We start from the raw sequence: 14,639 nt of genomic DNA, 5'->3' as shown, positions 1-14,639 counted from the left end.
ATGTCCGGCGGCATGCGGGGAAATCTTTAGGGTTTCATTTGCGTGCAAAATCCGGGAGGGACACATATTTATAGGTAGAGGGAGCTAGGAGAGTCCAAATGAGGTGCGGTTTTCGGCCACGCGATCGTGATCGAACGACCGAGATGATGGAGGAGGTTTAGGTGGGTTTTGGGCCACTTTGGAAGGGTGTTGGGCTGCAACACACACGAGGCCTTCTCGGTCCCTCGATTCACCGTTGGAGTATCAAACGAAGTCCAAATGATATGAAACTTGACAGGCGGTCTACCGGTAGTAAACCAAGGCCGCTTGGCAAGTCTTGGTCCAATCCGGAAATGTTTAACCCCCACACATGAAAAGAAGGTAGAAATGACCACCGGAGGAGATAGGAGCATCGGAATGCAAAACGGACAACGGGGAAAGTGCTCGGATGCATGAGACGAACATGTATGCAAATGAAATGCACATGATGACATGATATGCAATGCATGACACGCAAGCAATGACAAGGCAACAACAGCGAATAACTAGAGGACACCTGGCACATCGGTCTCGGGGCGTTACAGTTACCTTCCATACCAGCAGCTTCATCTTGAGCTTTCTTCAACTTTTGTTGGGCCAGCTCCAAGTCAAGGTTAAGTTGCCTCTGCTTCCCCTCAAATTCGGTGAACTTAGAAATGAGAGTACAAGATTTCTGCAGAAGGTAAAAGACATGTCAATCGACAAGATCAAAGATTATTTACTTCCGAGTGAATAAAACTTAAAAGTTTGCTCAGACCCCAGCCGATTGCCCGCAGTCGACCGCGGTCTCGAGGACTACACCCAGCGGGTGCACTTGGCGTGCCCCCACTGATTCAGACCCCACTCAACTGGTCCGCCCGGATCGAGTAAAAAAAGAAGGAAAGAGAGAAGAACTATTCAGACCCCGTCCGACTACCAGCAGTCGACCGCATTCTCGGGGACTACACCCAATGGGTGCACTTGACGTGCCCCCACTGGTTCAGATCCCACTCGGCCGGTCCGCCCGGGTCGAGTGGAAGAAAGGAAAGTGAAAAGTACTCAGACCCTAGTCGACTGCCCGCAGTCGACTGCGGTCTCGGGGACTACACCCAGTGGGTGCACTTAGCGTGCCCCCACCGGTTCAGATCCCACTCGCCCAGGCCGAGTGACAGAGCGCAAATACGAAAAACAACAAAACACCCAGTGGGTGGATAGATTCGACGCAAACAATAAGATATTGTATGAAAGAAAATATTTCAGGTAGCATATCCTAATAGAACAAGGTCAGTCGAAAGCCAACTTACCTGGACACTGGCCCGAAGAGCCGCGCTGGCATCGTAAGCAGCCTGGCTGTTCTCGTGCACCGTCTTCATCCGCTCCATCATCACGTTAGCCTGACGGATAGCCTTCGCGGTGGCGTCCGACTGGCTTTCCGGAACATGATAGTTGGTGAAGAAAGGGGCAGACGGCCCAGATGCGGCAGCTTGGAGCTCTGAGGCATGGGGTTGGGCGGCTGAAGGAAACACTGGTACAATCGACGATGCAGGGTGCTCACTCGACAATGGGACAACAAAAGTCACAGAGGCCCCACCTGCATCTTCATGTTGTTGGATAGTTAGTTCCGTCGTCAGTCCCGGCTGAGATGTCTTGCCAGCCGCTACTTTTTTGTTCTTTCTGGGCCTCGGAGCCACATCTTCATCATCATCCGGAAGCTCGATAACGTTGGATGGGGATGCAAATAAATTAGTCGACCCCAAGTGAATCGCCAAAATCTGATCGACCAAATAATCAAGAACAAGATCACGAGAATTTTACCTGGGTTGGAGGTAACTGCATCTTCCATTTCCTCGTCTCGGTATTAGCGAGAAGAAGTTCCAGAGGTAGCAGCACTGCAAATGTCAACTTTCAATCGGTTAAGTTCTATTGCTCGAGTCGACCAAAAGAGCGGGTCAGATGATTACCCGGAGATGGTGGGAATGGTCACTTTGATTCTGGGCAAAGCCTTCGGCGGTTTGGAGGATGTGGCCTTCAATAGTTTTGGCGCAGGAGGCGGCGCAGTCTTGAGCTGTTTCGTTCCCTTCTCAATCGGCACCGGAGAAGACGTCCGAGGGCGCTTTGAAGACTGCCCAGTCGGTGCGGCCACCAGGTCAGGGGTGTTTGCTGGGTCGTGAGCGTGCTTGGACCTCCTTTCCCTGCGAGGAGGCGAGTCGACCTCTTCTTTGTCACTCAGGTTGTCGCTCTCCTCGTCCTCCTCTGCATCCAAGTGCCACTTGCCACTCTCGCCCATGCTCTCCCCTTCCTTGACATTTTGCTCCTGCACTCCATTGGGCACCGAGTACATATCAATAAGAGCCTGAAAAGACAATGAACAAAATAAAGACAGTCGACTGTCAACAAGATGTTACATAATAAATCAAGAAGACACTCGACAATGCAGAATTGTACCTGTTCTGGCTGGCGCGAATGGTCGAATGGAACCACCCTCCTGGACCCCCGGGGATTATCCTTGTTGCCGGTAATACCTCTTAGCCACTTCTCCACTGTGTCCTCACTAACATCCTCCGGGTGGATCCGAGTGGAATCCTCGAGTCCCGAGTACATCCACATCGGATGGTCACGAGCTTGGAGTGGTTGGATGCGTGACTGAGGAAGACCTCCAGCAGGTCCATGCCAGTCACTCCGTCACGGACAAGTTGGACGACCCGCTCGACCAACACCTTCACCTGCACCTTCTCTTCCGGGATCACTCTCAAGGAGAAGGGCTTCTCCACTCAAGCCATGGAAAAGGGAGAAAGTCCAGTCGACTGACCCGGGGTTGGCTGGTCCTTACAGTAAAACCAGGTCGACTGCCAGCCCCGGACCGAGTCAGGTAGGATCATAGCTGGGAAGGTGCTCTTGTTCCTCATTTGAATTCCAAGACCCCCGCACATCTGTATCACGTGCGTCTTCTCGTCACTCGGGTTGGCCTTCTTGACCGTCTGGGAGCGACATGTGAATATGTGCTTGAAGAGACCCCAGTGCGGTCGGCAGCCCAAGAAATTCTCGCACATGGACACGAAAGCAGCAAGGTACATGATGGTGTTTGGAGTAAAGTGGTGGAGTTGAGCCCCGAAGAAGTTCAAGAAACCACGAAAGAAAGGGTGGGGAGGCAAAGAAAATCTGCGGTCGACATGAATGGCGAGGAGAACGCACTCACCCTCCTGAGGCCGCGGCTCAGTCTCGTTCCCCGAGAGCCGCGCCGATTCGTGGGGGATCAGTCCCCCCTCAACCAGATCGCCGATGTCATCCTGTCTGACCGTCGAGCGGATCCAGTCGCCCTGGATCCAGCCAGGCGGCAGGCCGGACCTCAACGAGGATCCACCCCGGCTGGTCCTCTTCCCTTTCGCCTTCGTCGTCGCCTTCTTCGCACGCTCCAACACCACCGTCTTCTCCTTACCCATGGCAGTGAATCGAGTCTGAGCGGAGCTATGGCGCCGAGAGCAGAAGCAGGTGCAGCGGAGAAATCTGAGGAAGAGGAAGGGGAATGAGGGCGCACTGTTCAAAAGCCCTGGTTCGGTGCCTTATATAAGGACACTTCCGAGTGACTGACTTGTAGGCCCCGGCGATCTTATCAAATCCCGCAACAGTCACGCGCGCGATACGTGGCAAAAAAGATGGCGCGGGAATCGAGGCGACCTGCCTAATCCGTCCCGATTACCGCGGCCTCCCCCGCCCGGCGCGCTTCCCAAAATTCGAATCCCATGAAATCCACACACGGCAGAACAACCCACCAGACGGAAGATTTATTCCATATCAACACTCGAAACTTAACAACGAAAAGTTCACTCGACAAAACCAAGAATGGATCAAGGCGACTGAACAAGCAGTTGAAGCCATCATGAAGGTTCGTTCGACCTCTGGGCGAGATATTCCCAAAGCACAAAGGCTGAATCGGAGGGGTTATCAACTCCTTCTCCACTCGAACCCTGAACCATTCGGGGGCTAATGATGAAGCTATGTACCTAGGGTAGGGTCATGGACCTGACCTAGACATCCTCCCCTAGGACAGCACCCTAAAGACAGGATCATTCAAAGAGTACCATCATCCACTCGAACATAGATGTTCCACTCGAAAGAATCAATCTCATTCGACCGTCGCAAAAGTGGCTCGACGGGCAGAAGAGCTAAAGTCACTCTGCATGAACAACGGTCGAGCATTTACTTGTAGGATTAATTGTCATTTATAGCACCTAAATACATGCGTTACCAGTAACGTCTCCATATTTATGTACCTTAAACCCTTTGTAACTGAGGGCGAGAGGGGTCTGGTGAACTCTATATAAGCCACCCCCTCCTCAAGGACAAGGGTTCGCACCCCCTGTAACACACACGCATATAATCCAGTCGACCGCCTCCGGGCTCCGAGATGTAGGGCTGTTACTTCCTCTGAGAAGGGCATGAACTCGTAAAACTCGCGTGTACAACTCCTTCATAACTAGGATCTTGCCTCTACATCCCTACCCCCATTCTACTGTCAGACTCAGAACCACGACACCAGCTACTCACCGAGATGGACGACATGAACGCCAAGAAGACGATCTTCATCATCGGCGCCACCAATAGGCCGGACATTATTGACTCGGCATTACTCCGTCCTGGCTGCCTGGACCAGCTCATCTACATCCCCTTGCCGGACGAGGCCTCGCGGCACTAGATCTTCAAGGCCTGCCTCAGGAAGTCTCCCATGGTCAAGGACGTGGACCTCGGTGCTCTCGCAAGGTTCACCGCCGGCTTTAGCGGTGCAGACATCATGGAGATCTGCCAGAGGGCGTGCAAGTACGCCATCAGAGAAGACATTGAAAAGGACATGGAGAGGCAGAGGATGGGGAAAGACACCATGGAGGTGGACGGCGGGCAGGAAGAGGAGGAGGTGGCTGAGATAAAGGCGCCTCACTTTGAGCAGTCGATGAAGTACGCAAGGAGGAGCGTGAGCGACACCGACATCAGGAAGTACCAGGCCTTCGCGCAGATGCTGCAGCGGTCTAGGGGGTTTGGTACGGAGTTCCACTTCCTGGCGCAGCCACAAGCATCAGAAGCTCCTGCCGACACTATCGTAGCATCTGATGAGGATGAAGACGATCTGTACAAGTGATCCAGTAACCATTGTTAGAAAATGAAGTGCCAAAATATTATAGGCTATGTTTTTGTTCTGTTTCCTCTCGTCCATCACTCATTACATGTATATTTAATTTTTGTTTATAAGAATTTACATACATCATATAAATAATAAGGTCCTTGTTGTGCTTTCCTAGACTCTGAAAACTAGCCTAAGCGTTAACTGAATATTAATAGAAACTGAAATACTAGAACATTATTATAGACTCTGTTTTTGTTCTGCTTCCTCTTTGTTGATCACTTTTTATTGTTGAATCCCTTCATTCACGTATATAATTTTCGTTTGTAAGAACTAAGAACTTACATCATATAAATACAATTCGTGAAATCAGAATCTCCTTCTTCTGGCAAAGAAAGTGTACATGATTTCTTCTTATTTTTCTGTTAACTGAACCGTCCCTCTGCTCCTGCACAAGATCTGAAAGATCCTCTATTATTTTCGTTTTTCGGACACTTATACGCTTGAATATTTTACTTAATTGAGTGGCCTTATTAATTTCTGATTAATATAACGGCCACAAAACAATTGCATGATAACTTTTCTTATTGAACTTTAAAGAATGAAGGCAAATACTTCTTGCAGTGCTTAGTGAATGTGTCTAAAACTTGTGGATCCCAAAAGTCTTAGTTGCAGAAAGTTCTTTGTTAGTGTATATCCACAGTGTGCAAAAAGGCTGTCCATAAGCAATAAAGTACCCCCAAGGGCAGCAAAACTATCCAATGGAACCTGGGTCTATGCACACCCACATTAGAAAATATTTTAAAATAGCAAAAAAGAGTTAAACAACTGTAAAACTTTTTTGTAACGGATATGGTCTAGTGTCATACCCACGTGTAAAGTTTCGTGAAGAAATGACTTTCCGTTCTTCTGTGCGAGAGAACACAAAATTGGTTATATATAAAAATTAGTACTCAAGTTTTTTGAAAGTTGAAATTTTATATTCTTTTGCCTAGAAGAACACCAAAGTCATTTCTTCATGAAACTTCATGCATGAGTAGAACACTCAACCATTTTTGCCAGGAAAAAAAGTTTCACAAATGTATGATTTTTAATAGATTTTTCAGAATTATATGGCTTAGCAGGTGCGCCTAGAACCATGCCCTGATAATCCGCACCATTACAGGAAATCCTTATACACCATGGGAGATGACCATAAGTCATTAAGCTTAAGGACAGCCCACAAATGTGTGGCAATCAACTTTTATTTGAAATTGAGCTATGATGTTGTAGGTTGCTAGATTAGATTAAAAAAACAAAGTCCAAAAAAGCTTGTGGTCTTGTGGATAGTCTACATGGCATAAAAATATGGGTGTGGCTAGGACTCAATACAGTCAGGCTAAATCAAGTCTCAATCGGCTGATGTTATGCATGTGGGTAAGCCTGTTCCGGCCCTCCTTGTCGAATATTGTATTTTCCCCTTTTGGGCATTAGTCTGGGCCTTGTGGGTTGTGTTTGTCTTTGTGTGATGTTTTTTGAGCTATGGATGCGCTCTCCACTTTTCCCGATGTTTGTTTTGTCGCTTACTAACTACGTAGCTGCAAAAGGAGTGGAGAAAATTGTATGTAGGAACAACATAGAATAAGTTGGTTGAAAACACGAGTTACAGATTTTCTTTCAAGGACATAGAAATGGTTAATTACAATGCCATGCAATCTATAGGACATTCAAAAAAGAACAATCTGAATCTACACAAGGAGAGGTGCAGGTTTTTACTTGTCTGAATCTAAGTCCCTCTCCGTAACACCCCTATGTAATGAGCTACAGTAACCCTCTTGATTAAGCTAACTCATTTGCTAAACAGTGCTTGATCATCTGTCTCAATATCTTATTTCAAATTCCACTTTGAATTCAAATTCAAATCATAAGTAAAATAAAAAAAATTCACATATTCGCAAAATAAATAAATTCACAAACATGAAAATTAAAATGTTCATAATGTGGCAAATAATCCATAGATACTTATTGCGAAGAAACCAACATTTTGTAAAGTGTTGGTTTGCCCTAAAATATTTAAAACAGGGGCCAAAACAATAATTTAAATGATTTTTAAATTAAAAAATAAACTATTTTATTTAGTGCCAAACTTTTTGTGGCAGTTAATAACACTAATTTAGGAGCAAGTTTTGTATTTTATAAAACTATTTTGCTTTTAGAAATAAAAGGTAAACAAAAAGAAAAAGAGAAAAAAAGGGAAATCACCCCCTGCCCCTGGGCCTAAGGCCACAGGGACAGGCCAGCTGGCCCGGCCCAGCACCTCCCCCTGTCGTCTTCCCCCCTCCATTGTTCGACCGACCGGGCACCCGCGGTCGCCCCCGACCACCTCGCCATCCCCGCCGGGAGGATAAGGACGCCGCCCCCTCCGACGCCTTGGTCCTCTCTCCCACTCGCCCCCGCTTGCTCTCCCCACTCGCTCGCCCTCTCCTCCCTCTCCCCTCCTTGGATCCGCCTCGCCCGAGCGCCATTGCCTCCTCTCACCTCACCCCACCGCGGCCACTGAGCTTATCGAGCCGCGATGTCGTGTCCATCACGTTGGCCGTCGTCCGCTTCGTCTTCCCCGACCACCCACGCGGGCCGGGAGCCACCGAAGCGCCCGTAGCGCCACTGTCTTCCTCCTCGGTCCGCCGCACGCTGTCGAGGATCCGGGCCACCTCGAGCCTCCCCCGCGCCCGCTTTGCTCGCCTACAAAACCGCGGTGAGCCCCGCGCCATCTCCCCTCTTCGTGCCCGTACCTCGCCCCCGACGACATGGTCGAACCCGCCATCGCTGTTGCGCTCGCCGCTGCCAGCTCCAGCCAACTCCGGTGACGCCACCACCTCCATTCGACGTGGCTTCGTCGCCCTATTCAAACGCGCCAGACCCCACGCAAAACTGTGCCCCGTTCACCACCGCGCTCGACTCCGTCCGCCGCCCTCGTCGCCCACCGCCATCGTTTCCGGCCACCCCCAGCCCGGCCACCACCGCGATTTGACACAGCTCGACACCCACGATCGAACGCCCCTAGCCACGGGCCCGGAGACACCCCGTAGCCGAATCTCGCCGCTAGCCGAGCCCTCTGTCGCGTTTTGTGCCCGCCGGCGCAGCTCCGGCGTTGCCCGTCAATGTGGCCGACCACTAGGGCCCACCTGGGTCACTGCCAGTGGGTCCCCTGACCAGTCAACTATGCTGACTTGGCGGCTCCAACCATTGACAAGTGGGGCCCACCCCCTAATTAACTAAAAAACAATTTAAAATTAATTAATTAAATTAATTAGTCAGTGATAGGTGGGCCCAGTTACCTAATTAACCAGTTTAGTTAAAATTAAACTGTGTTAACTTTTCTATCTATGACATGTGGGACCCAGTTGTCAGGTTTGACCTGGACCAGCTGGGTTGGCTGCTGATGTCATGCTGACATCATGCTGACACAGTAAATCTAATTTCAAATTATTTTATATAATAATAATTTCAGAAAATGTTTACATCTTTGAAAAACATATTAAAAATATTCTATAAGTCAGATGAAAATAATTTATATACGAAAGTTCCTCAGAAAAATCTAATGAATACGAATATGCAATCCATTCATCTCTCACATGCCTATAGAATGATGAACATGGATCATTCCCCTCCGATTTATGTGTCTGAAAAATGCCAAACACCGGGAAAACATTGCCAGATATTTTCCCGCTTCGTCTATAACGTATAGTACCGCGTTAGGTCAACCCTAGCACTGCATATTGCCATGTCATGCATCGTGATGCACTTGTTTGCTTTATATTTATTGTTTCTTCCCCCTCTTCTCTCCGGTAGACACCAAGGCCGATGCTGCTCCCGAGATCGACTACACTCCTGACGATCAATCCCTTTTCACAGAGCTTCTAGGAAAGCAAAACCCCCTTGATCATTCCTATATCGCCCAGTTCCTTTTCTCTCATGCTTGCATTAGATTTTGCTATTGTATTTGTATGATCCTATTCTGATACATAGCCTCTTTTTTGTAACCCGCTATTATTACCTTACCTGCTTATCCTATATATGCTTAGTATAGGTTGGTTAGTGATCCACCAGTGGCCCCTCACCTTGTCCCTGTTGGCCTCGCTTTACCACCGATGACTTGATCAATGTGATCGATGTACAGAGCTCGACACATCACATCACATCACACCCCTTAGTTGTACGACACTGCAGGGTTACTATCGAGTGGCGAGGGTAATACCTCATATAGCACTTCCTATGAGATCTCTGTAGTGTGGTTAATCAGTTGTGGTCTATAGAGGGTGATTCCTCCTTCACCACTCTCGATAATGACTCTGTTGTGCAACTCATCAAGAGTGAATCCTCGAGGGTGATTCCTCCAAGTTCACCTTGACGTTTACATCAAGTGGAATCCATCGAGGGTGATTCCTTGGGTTTCCCCTTGGTGTTATGGACATACAGTTACTTTGAATTTACCCCAGAACCATGATGAAGTTGGGTCGGCCCCGAGGGGTACCTGTGAGAGAAATGTGAAGTTGGGTTGACCGTGAGGGTACCTGCGAGTGATGTGGAGTCAGGTTGACTTGGAGGGTACCCGCGAGATAACTGCGCGGCACGGCCGGGCATTCTTAGCCCTTGCCGTAAGTCCATGAGACGGGGTGACAGGACCACATATCATGGATCATTGATCGTTACAGCGCGCTCCCAAGACACTCACAGTTTGGATATGTGATCTGAGTAGGCCTCTGGCCTTTTCGCACTAACCACCATGCGGGAATAAGTATGGGCACTCTGCGCCGTACATTTCTCCGAAAGCTCTCTGGACGTCAGCGATTGAGCGGCACGCACTCGGGTGGTCTGCGTAAGCATCTGCTTTGTATAAAGTGGTAGCCAGGACTGATCCCGATTGTCCACGCAATGTGCAGGAGTGCAAAGGGCGATGGGCCCAAGACCCCTGCGCGCTTAGGATGTAGACCAGCGTGTTGGCCTCTTTGTTGAGCCTATGTAGGACTACGGTGTGTCGATCAGCCGGGGCCATGTATGATCTGATGGTATGCCTGACCGGAGTTAATCGGGCGTGTTGGATAAGTTTGTGCACCCCCGCAGGGAAGTTAATATATTCTAATAGCCGTGTCCATGGTAACGGACGCTCAGAGTTATATCCTGATCGATACAACTAGAACTGGATACTAGAGATGTTAAATGGATATGGTGGCTCCGGGATTGCTTTCTCGTAGGGAGTCGAGAAAAGATCTCTGGGCATTAATGTTACAACATACTTATGTTATGCTAATCTGCACTCTTCTAATGCTACAAGATGCTTCAAGATGCTAGTCTTTGATAGGCTAGGCTTTCCCTTCTCTTCTGGCATTTCTGCAGTCCAGACTAAAGATATAGTCCCATTCCTTTGATACTGATGCATACTTAGTTTAGATTTGACGTAAGTCTTGCGAGTACTTTGGATGAGTACTCATGGTTGCTTTGCTACCCCTTTTCCCCTATACCGGATTGCTGCAATTAGATGACGGATCCCAGGAGCCAGATGCCACCACCGATAACTACTACTACCCCGAGGGTGCCTACTACTACGTGGAGGCCGCTGACGACCAGGAGTAGTTAGGAGGCTCCGAGGTAGGAGGTCTTGCCTTTTCAATCGTTGTTGATGTTTGTGCTAGCCTTCTTAAGGTAGACTTGTTTACCTTATGTATGTACTCAGATATTATTGCTTCCGCTGACTTGTTTGTATTAGAGCTTATGTATTCAAACCCTCGAGGCCCCTGGCTTGTAATATAAAGTTTTTATGACTTTAATTTGTGTTTAGAGTTGTGTTGTGATATTTTCCCGTGAGTATATGATCTTAATCGTCCGCATTTGCGTGTATGATTAGTGCATGATTAAGTCGATGCATCACACTCTCCTAACAAATACTCCCTCAATTCCTAAATATAAGTCTTTTTTAGACATTTCAAATGGACTACAATGTACAGATGTATTTAGACATATTTTAGATTGCAGATTCACTCATTTTGCTCCGTATGTAGTCACTTGTTGGAATCTCTAGAAAGACTTATATTTAGGAACAGAGGGAGTAGAAAGGTACATGTAAATTTGGGTGACTAGGACAATCACAAGTACATCAAATTTAGGTGGATTTTGCAACAAGTTACAAAAAGGTATCGAGCTCTAAAAAAACAAACACCTTAAACCTGATTCATGCGTGTGTGTGTAGTAATTCCAAAAAAATAATTAAAAAAGCAAAATAGTAAGTCATACCAGTTAATCACAATCCTCACGATCGACTCGGCCCCTTTTTGAGTGCGCTACCTCCAGGCTCCCGATATATCTTGCCGTTCGATCAGGCGATTGCGACCACCTTAGGATTGTGGAAGAGGTGATCAAAGGTAAAGCTCCAATGTTGATGGAACCAATGATCGAGAAAACTCGGTCATCATCGCCATGCCTTCCTTGGCCGGCTCCTCCGCCGGGCTGGGTAGCTCTCTCTGTTGATGGTTCTTATTGTGCGGAAGACGGAGCTGCAGGATCAGGTATGGTTTTACGTGATGACAAGGGTGGTGTTATTTTTGCGGCTTACCGGCACATTTATCACTGTAATGAGGCGCTGGAAGCGGAGTTACATGCGATTATGGAAGGAGTAAGTCTTGCAATTCAACGGTCGAATCGACTAGTTCAGCTATAATCTGATTGTTTGGCAGCTTTATCATCACTGTTTAATGATTCACTGGACAGATCAACATATGGTCATCTATTGGCAGAAATCAAAGGTTTACTGGAGAATAGGGTGTTTGTTCGTGTTAAAGGTTCTCGTGATCAAAACAAAGTTGCACATTGCTTAGCAAATTATTGTAGATCTGGGGATAGCACTATGTGCTGGCTTAACCAATCCCCTCCTTTTATTTCTGAATTTATTGCTAAGGATTGTAATTCTATGAGTTTGGAATAAAAGACACTATTTCCATCGAAAAAAATCACTGTACAAAAATCGTGGGAACAAAATAAGAATGCGACAGGGAATTTGGGGCTGCATCAATTCCAGATCGGTTTCGGATGTTGGCAAGGTCTGAGGCCCTCCAGAAGAGAGCTCCCGAGCCCTGCCCGAGGAGGGCGCTGGGCGCATCTTCCTATGCGATGGAGGGAGGCGCCTCTGGAGCGGGCGCTGATCCTCACGAGGTTCCAGCTGCGACGCCACCCTCCTGAGGCCCTGCACGATGCACCTTCTTCTTCTTCTTCTTCTTGGGGATGGCCTCTGGAGGGCCCTTGCCCTTGCTGTCGGGGTCATCGATTGCTGCAGCTTGAAAGGCACGCTCGAGGGAGCACACCGCGTCTCTTTCTTCACATGGGACCGTGATGATTCCGCCGCTTCCTGGCATCTTGAGGAGATTGTAGCCGTGATGGGTCACCGCCATGAACTTGGCCAGGGCTGGATACCCAAGGATGGCGTTGTATGGCAGACAGATGTGCGCGACGTCGAAGTCGATGAGTCAGTGCGGTAGTTCTTGCATTCTCTGAAGGTGACAGGGAGGCGGACCTACCCTATTGGTGTGGTGGAACCGTCAGTCACTGCTGAGAAAGGCTTGGTAGGCTGGAGCTGGTCATACGACACTTGGAGGTTGTCGAACGTTTCGATGGACAGGACGTTGAGCCCTGCGCCGCCGTCGATGAGGGTCTTGGTGACTTGCACGTTGCTGATGACTGGGGAGCAAAGCATCGGGAGGGCGCCAGCGGTGGCTTCGCACTTGAGCTGATTTGCCGAGTCGAAGGTGATGGCGGACTAGGACCACCTGAGCAGACGTGTGGCCTCAAGCTTGGGGAGGACTGCATTCACTTCACGAGCAAACTATTTGAAGATACACCGCGAGGCTGGGGCCTGGGCTCCGCCCAAGATGCAGGCGATAGCGCGCGGCTCCTAGAAGCCCCCAGCCCCCTCGTCCTGATGGTGGTCATCATTCCTTCTTGGCGGTGGTGGCAGCGGGGGAAGACTGGCATTGCCCTAAGGACGATCCCCACGAGGCTGGCCCCTCCAGGCGCCCTCGCGAGGATGATCCTGCCAGCGGTCCTCACGAGGCTGGTCGCGCCACTCCTGGCGCAGGCCACTGTCGTCCCAGCGCCCGCCACCACGTCCTCCTCCTCGGCCGTAGCCCCGGTCGCCGCGCTCGGGGCGTCGACCGAAGCGTCCTTCACGAATGGCTCTGAGCTCTTGACAGTTGCTAGTGTTGTGGGCATTCAGGTTGTGGAAGGCGCAGAACGGTCGGCTGCTCTTGGATGACTCGGGCTGGTCTCTGCCTCGCTTGGTGTCCGGCTCCGCCGCGAGCATGGCTGCTCCCTTGCGCTTGACGTCCTTAGCCTTGGCTTTCTTCTCCTCCGGGTCCGCAGCTGGTAGCTCGAGGAGGGAGAGGCGCCCTTCCTCAGCTCTTGCGCACTTGGTCGCCAGGTTGAACAACCCCTGAGATGTGCACAACTCCTCGTGGATAGCGAGCTCTTCCTTCATCTTGATGTCACGGACGCCATCAGAGAACGCGGAGATGATGCCCTCGTCCGTCACCTTGGGGATCTTGAGACGAATGTTGTTGAAGCGCTGGATGTACTTCTGGAGGGTCTCTCCTGGTTGTTTCTTGGTGCGGCGCAGGTCACCCGCGGTCGGCGGGCGGTCGCGAGTGCCCTGGAAGTTGGCGACAAAGCGGTCGCGCATCTCGTCCCAGGAGGAGATCGAGCCCGGAGGCAGGTTCAGGAGCCACGAACGGGCGCCGTCTTTGAGTGCCATAGGGAGCCAGTTCGCCATGACTTTCTCTTCGCCGTTGGCCGCCTCGATGCTCAGCTCGTAGAGATGCAAGAACTCCGCGGGGTCGGGGGTGCCGTCATAGCGAGGAGGCAGATCTGGCTTAAACTTGCCCGGCCAGGCGACGCTACGTAGCTCGGGGTGAAGGCGCGACAGCTGGTCATGGTCGCCGGGGGCCGTCTTGGAGGTGGAGCTTGGTCCTGACGCCCACGTGCCGCCACAGCGAGCGGCGTGGGCCCCTGCCATGGCAGACGATCCTGGCGCGGTGGTGCGAGGAGTGGCGGAGCGTTCTCTTGCGGTCGAGGGACTTCTTGGCAGCTTCTTTCTTCACGCGCAGGCATCGGACGTGGCGGGTCGCATCATGGAGCCACGCGCCTTGGTGCGAGGGCGCCGTCTTGGGGCAGAGGTGGTGGAGGCGCTCCGTGAGCTATGTTTCCTGTAGCTGGCGGAGGGTGAGGCGGAGAGAGGGACAACGCATGGGAGCCCCCTGCGGCGCGGACGAGCTCGGTGATGCGGTCTAGCCAGTCCTCGTAGAGGTCGTCGTCCGGGTGGTAGCACAGGAGCTCGTGCGCCATGAGGAGCGCGGCCCATGCGTTCATGGGAGCGCGATGAGCGTGGGACGAGGAACCGGCCGGGTCAGGGATGGAGTGGCGGTACGGCCGTCCCGTCGCACCGAGGGGTGCAATGAGGATGCTTGCCGCTCGTTCCCCGCCGGGCCGGTGGCGGCGTTGGCGGCAG

General features: G+C 50.4%; 1 pseudogene; it reads left to right on the top strand.

Moving 5' to 3' along the window:
• Nucleotides 1–5,128, top strand: part of LOC123144205 (cell division cycle protein 48 homolog) — a 67,581-nt pseudogene extending 62,453 nt beyond the window's left edge.
• Nucleotides 5,129–14,639: the final 9,511 nt, after the last annotated feature.

This window comes from Triticum aestivum, chromosome 1A (assembly GCF_018294505.1).
Source record: "Triticum aestivum cultivar Chinese Spring chromosome 1A, IWGSC CS RefSeq v2.1, whole genome shotgun sequence".
NCBI classification, from domain to species: Eukaryota; Viridiplantae; Streptophyta; class Magnoliopsida; order Poales; family Poaceae; genus Triticum; species Triticum aestivum.
The sequence above is the reverse complement of the archived record's forward strand: the minus strand, read 5'-3'. Positions and strand labels throughout refer to the sequence as shown.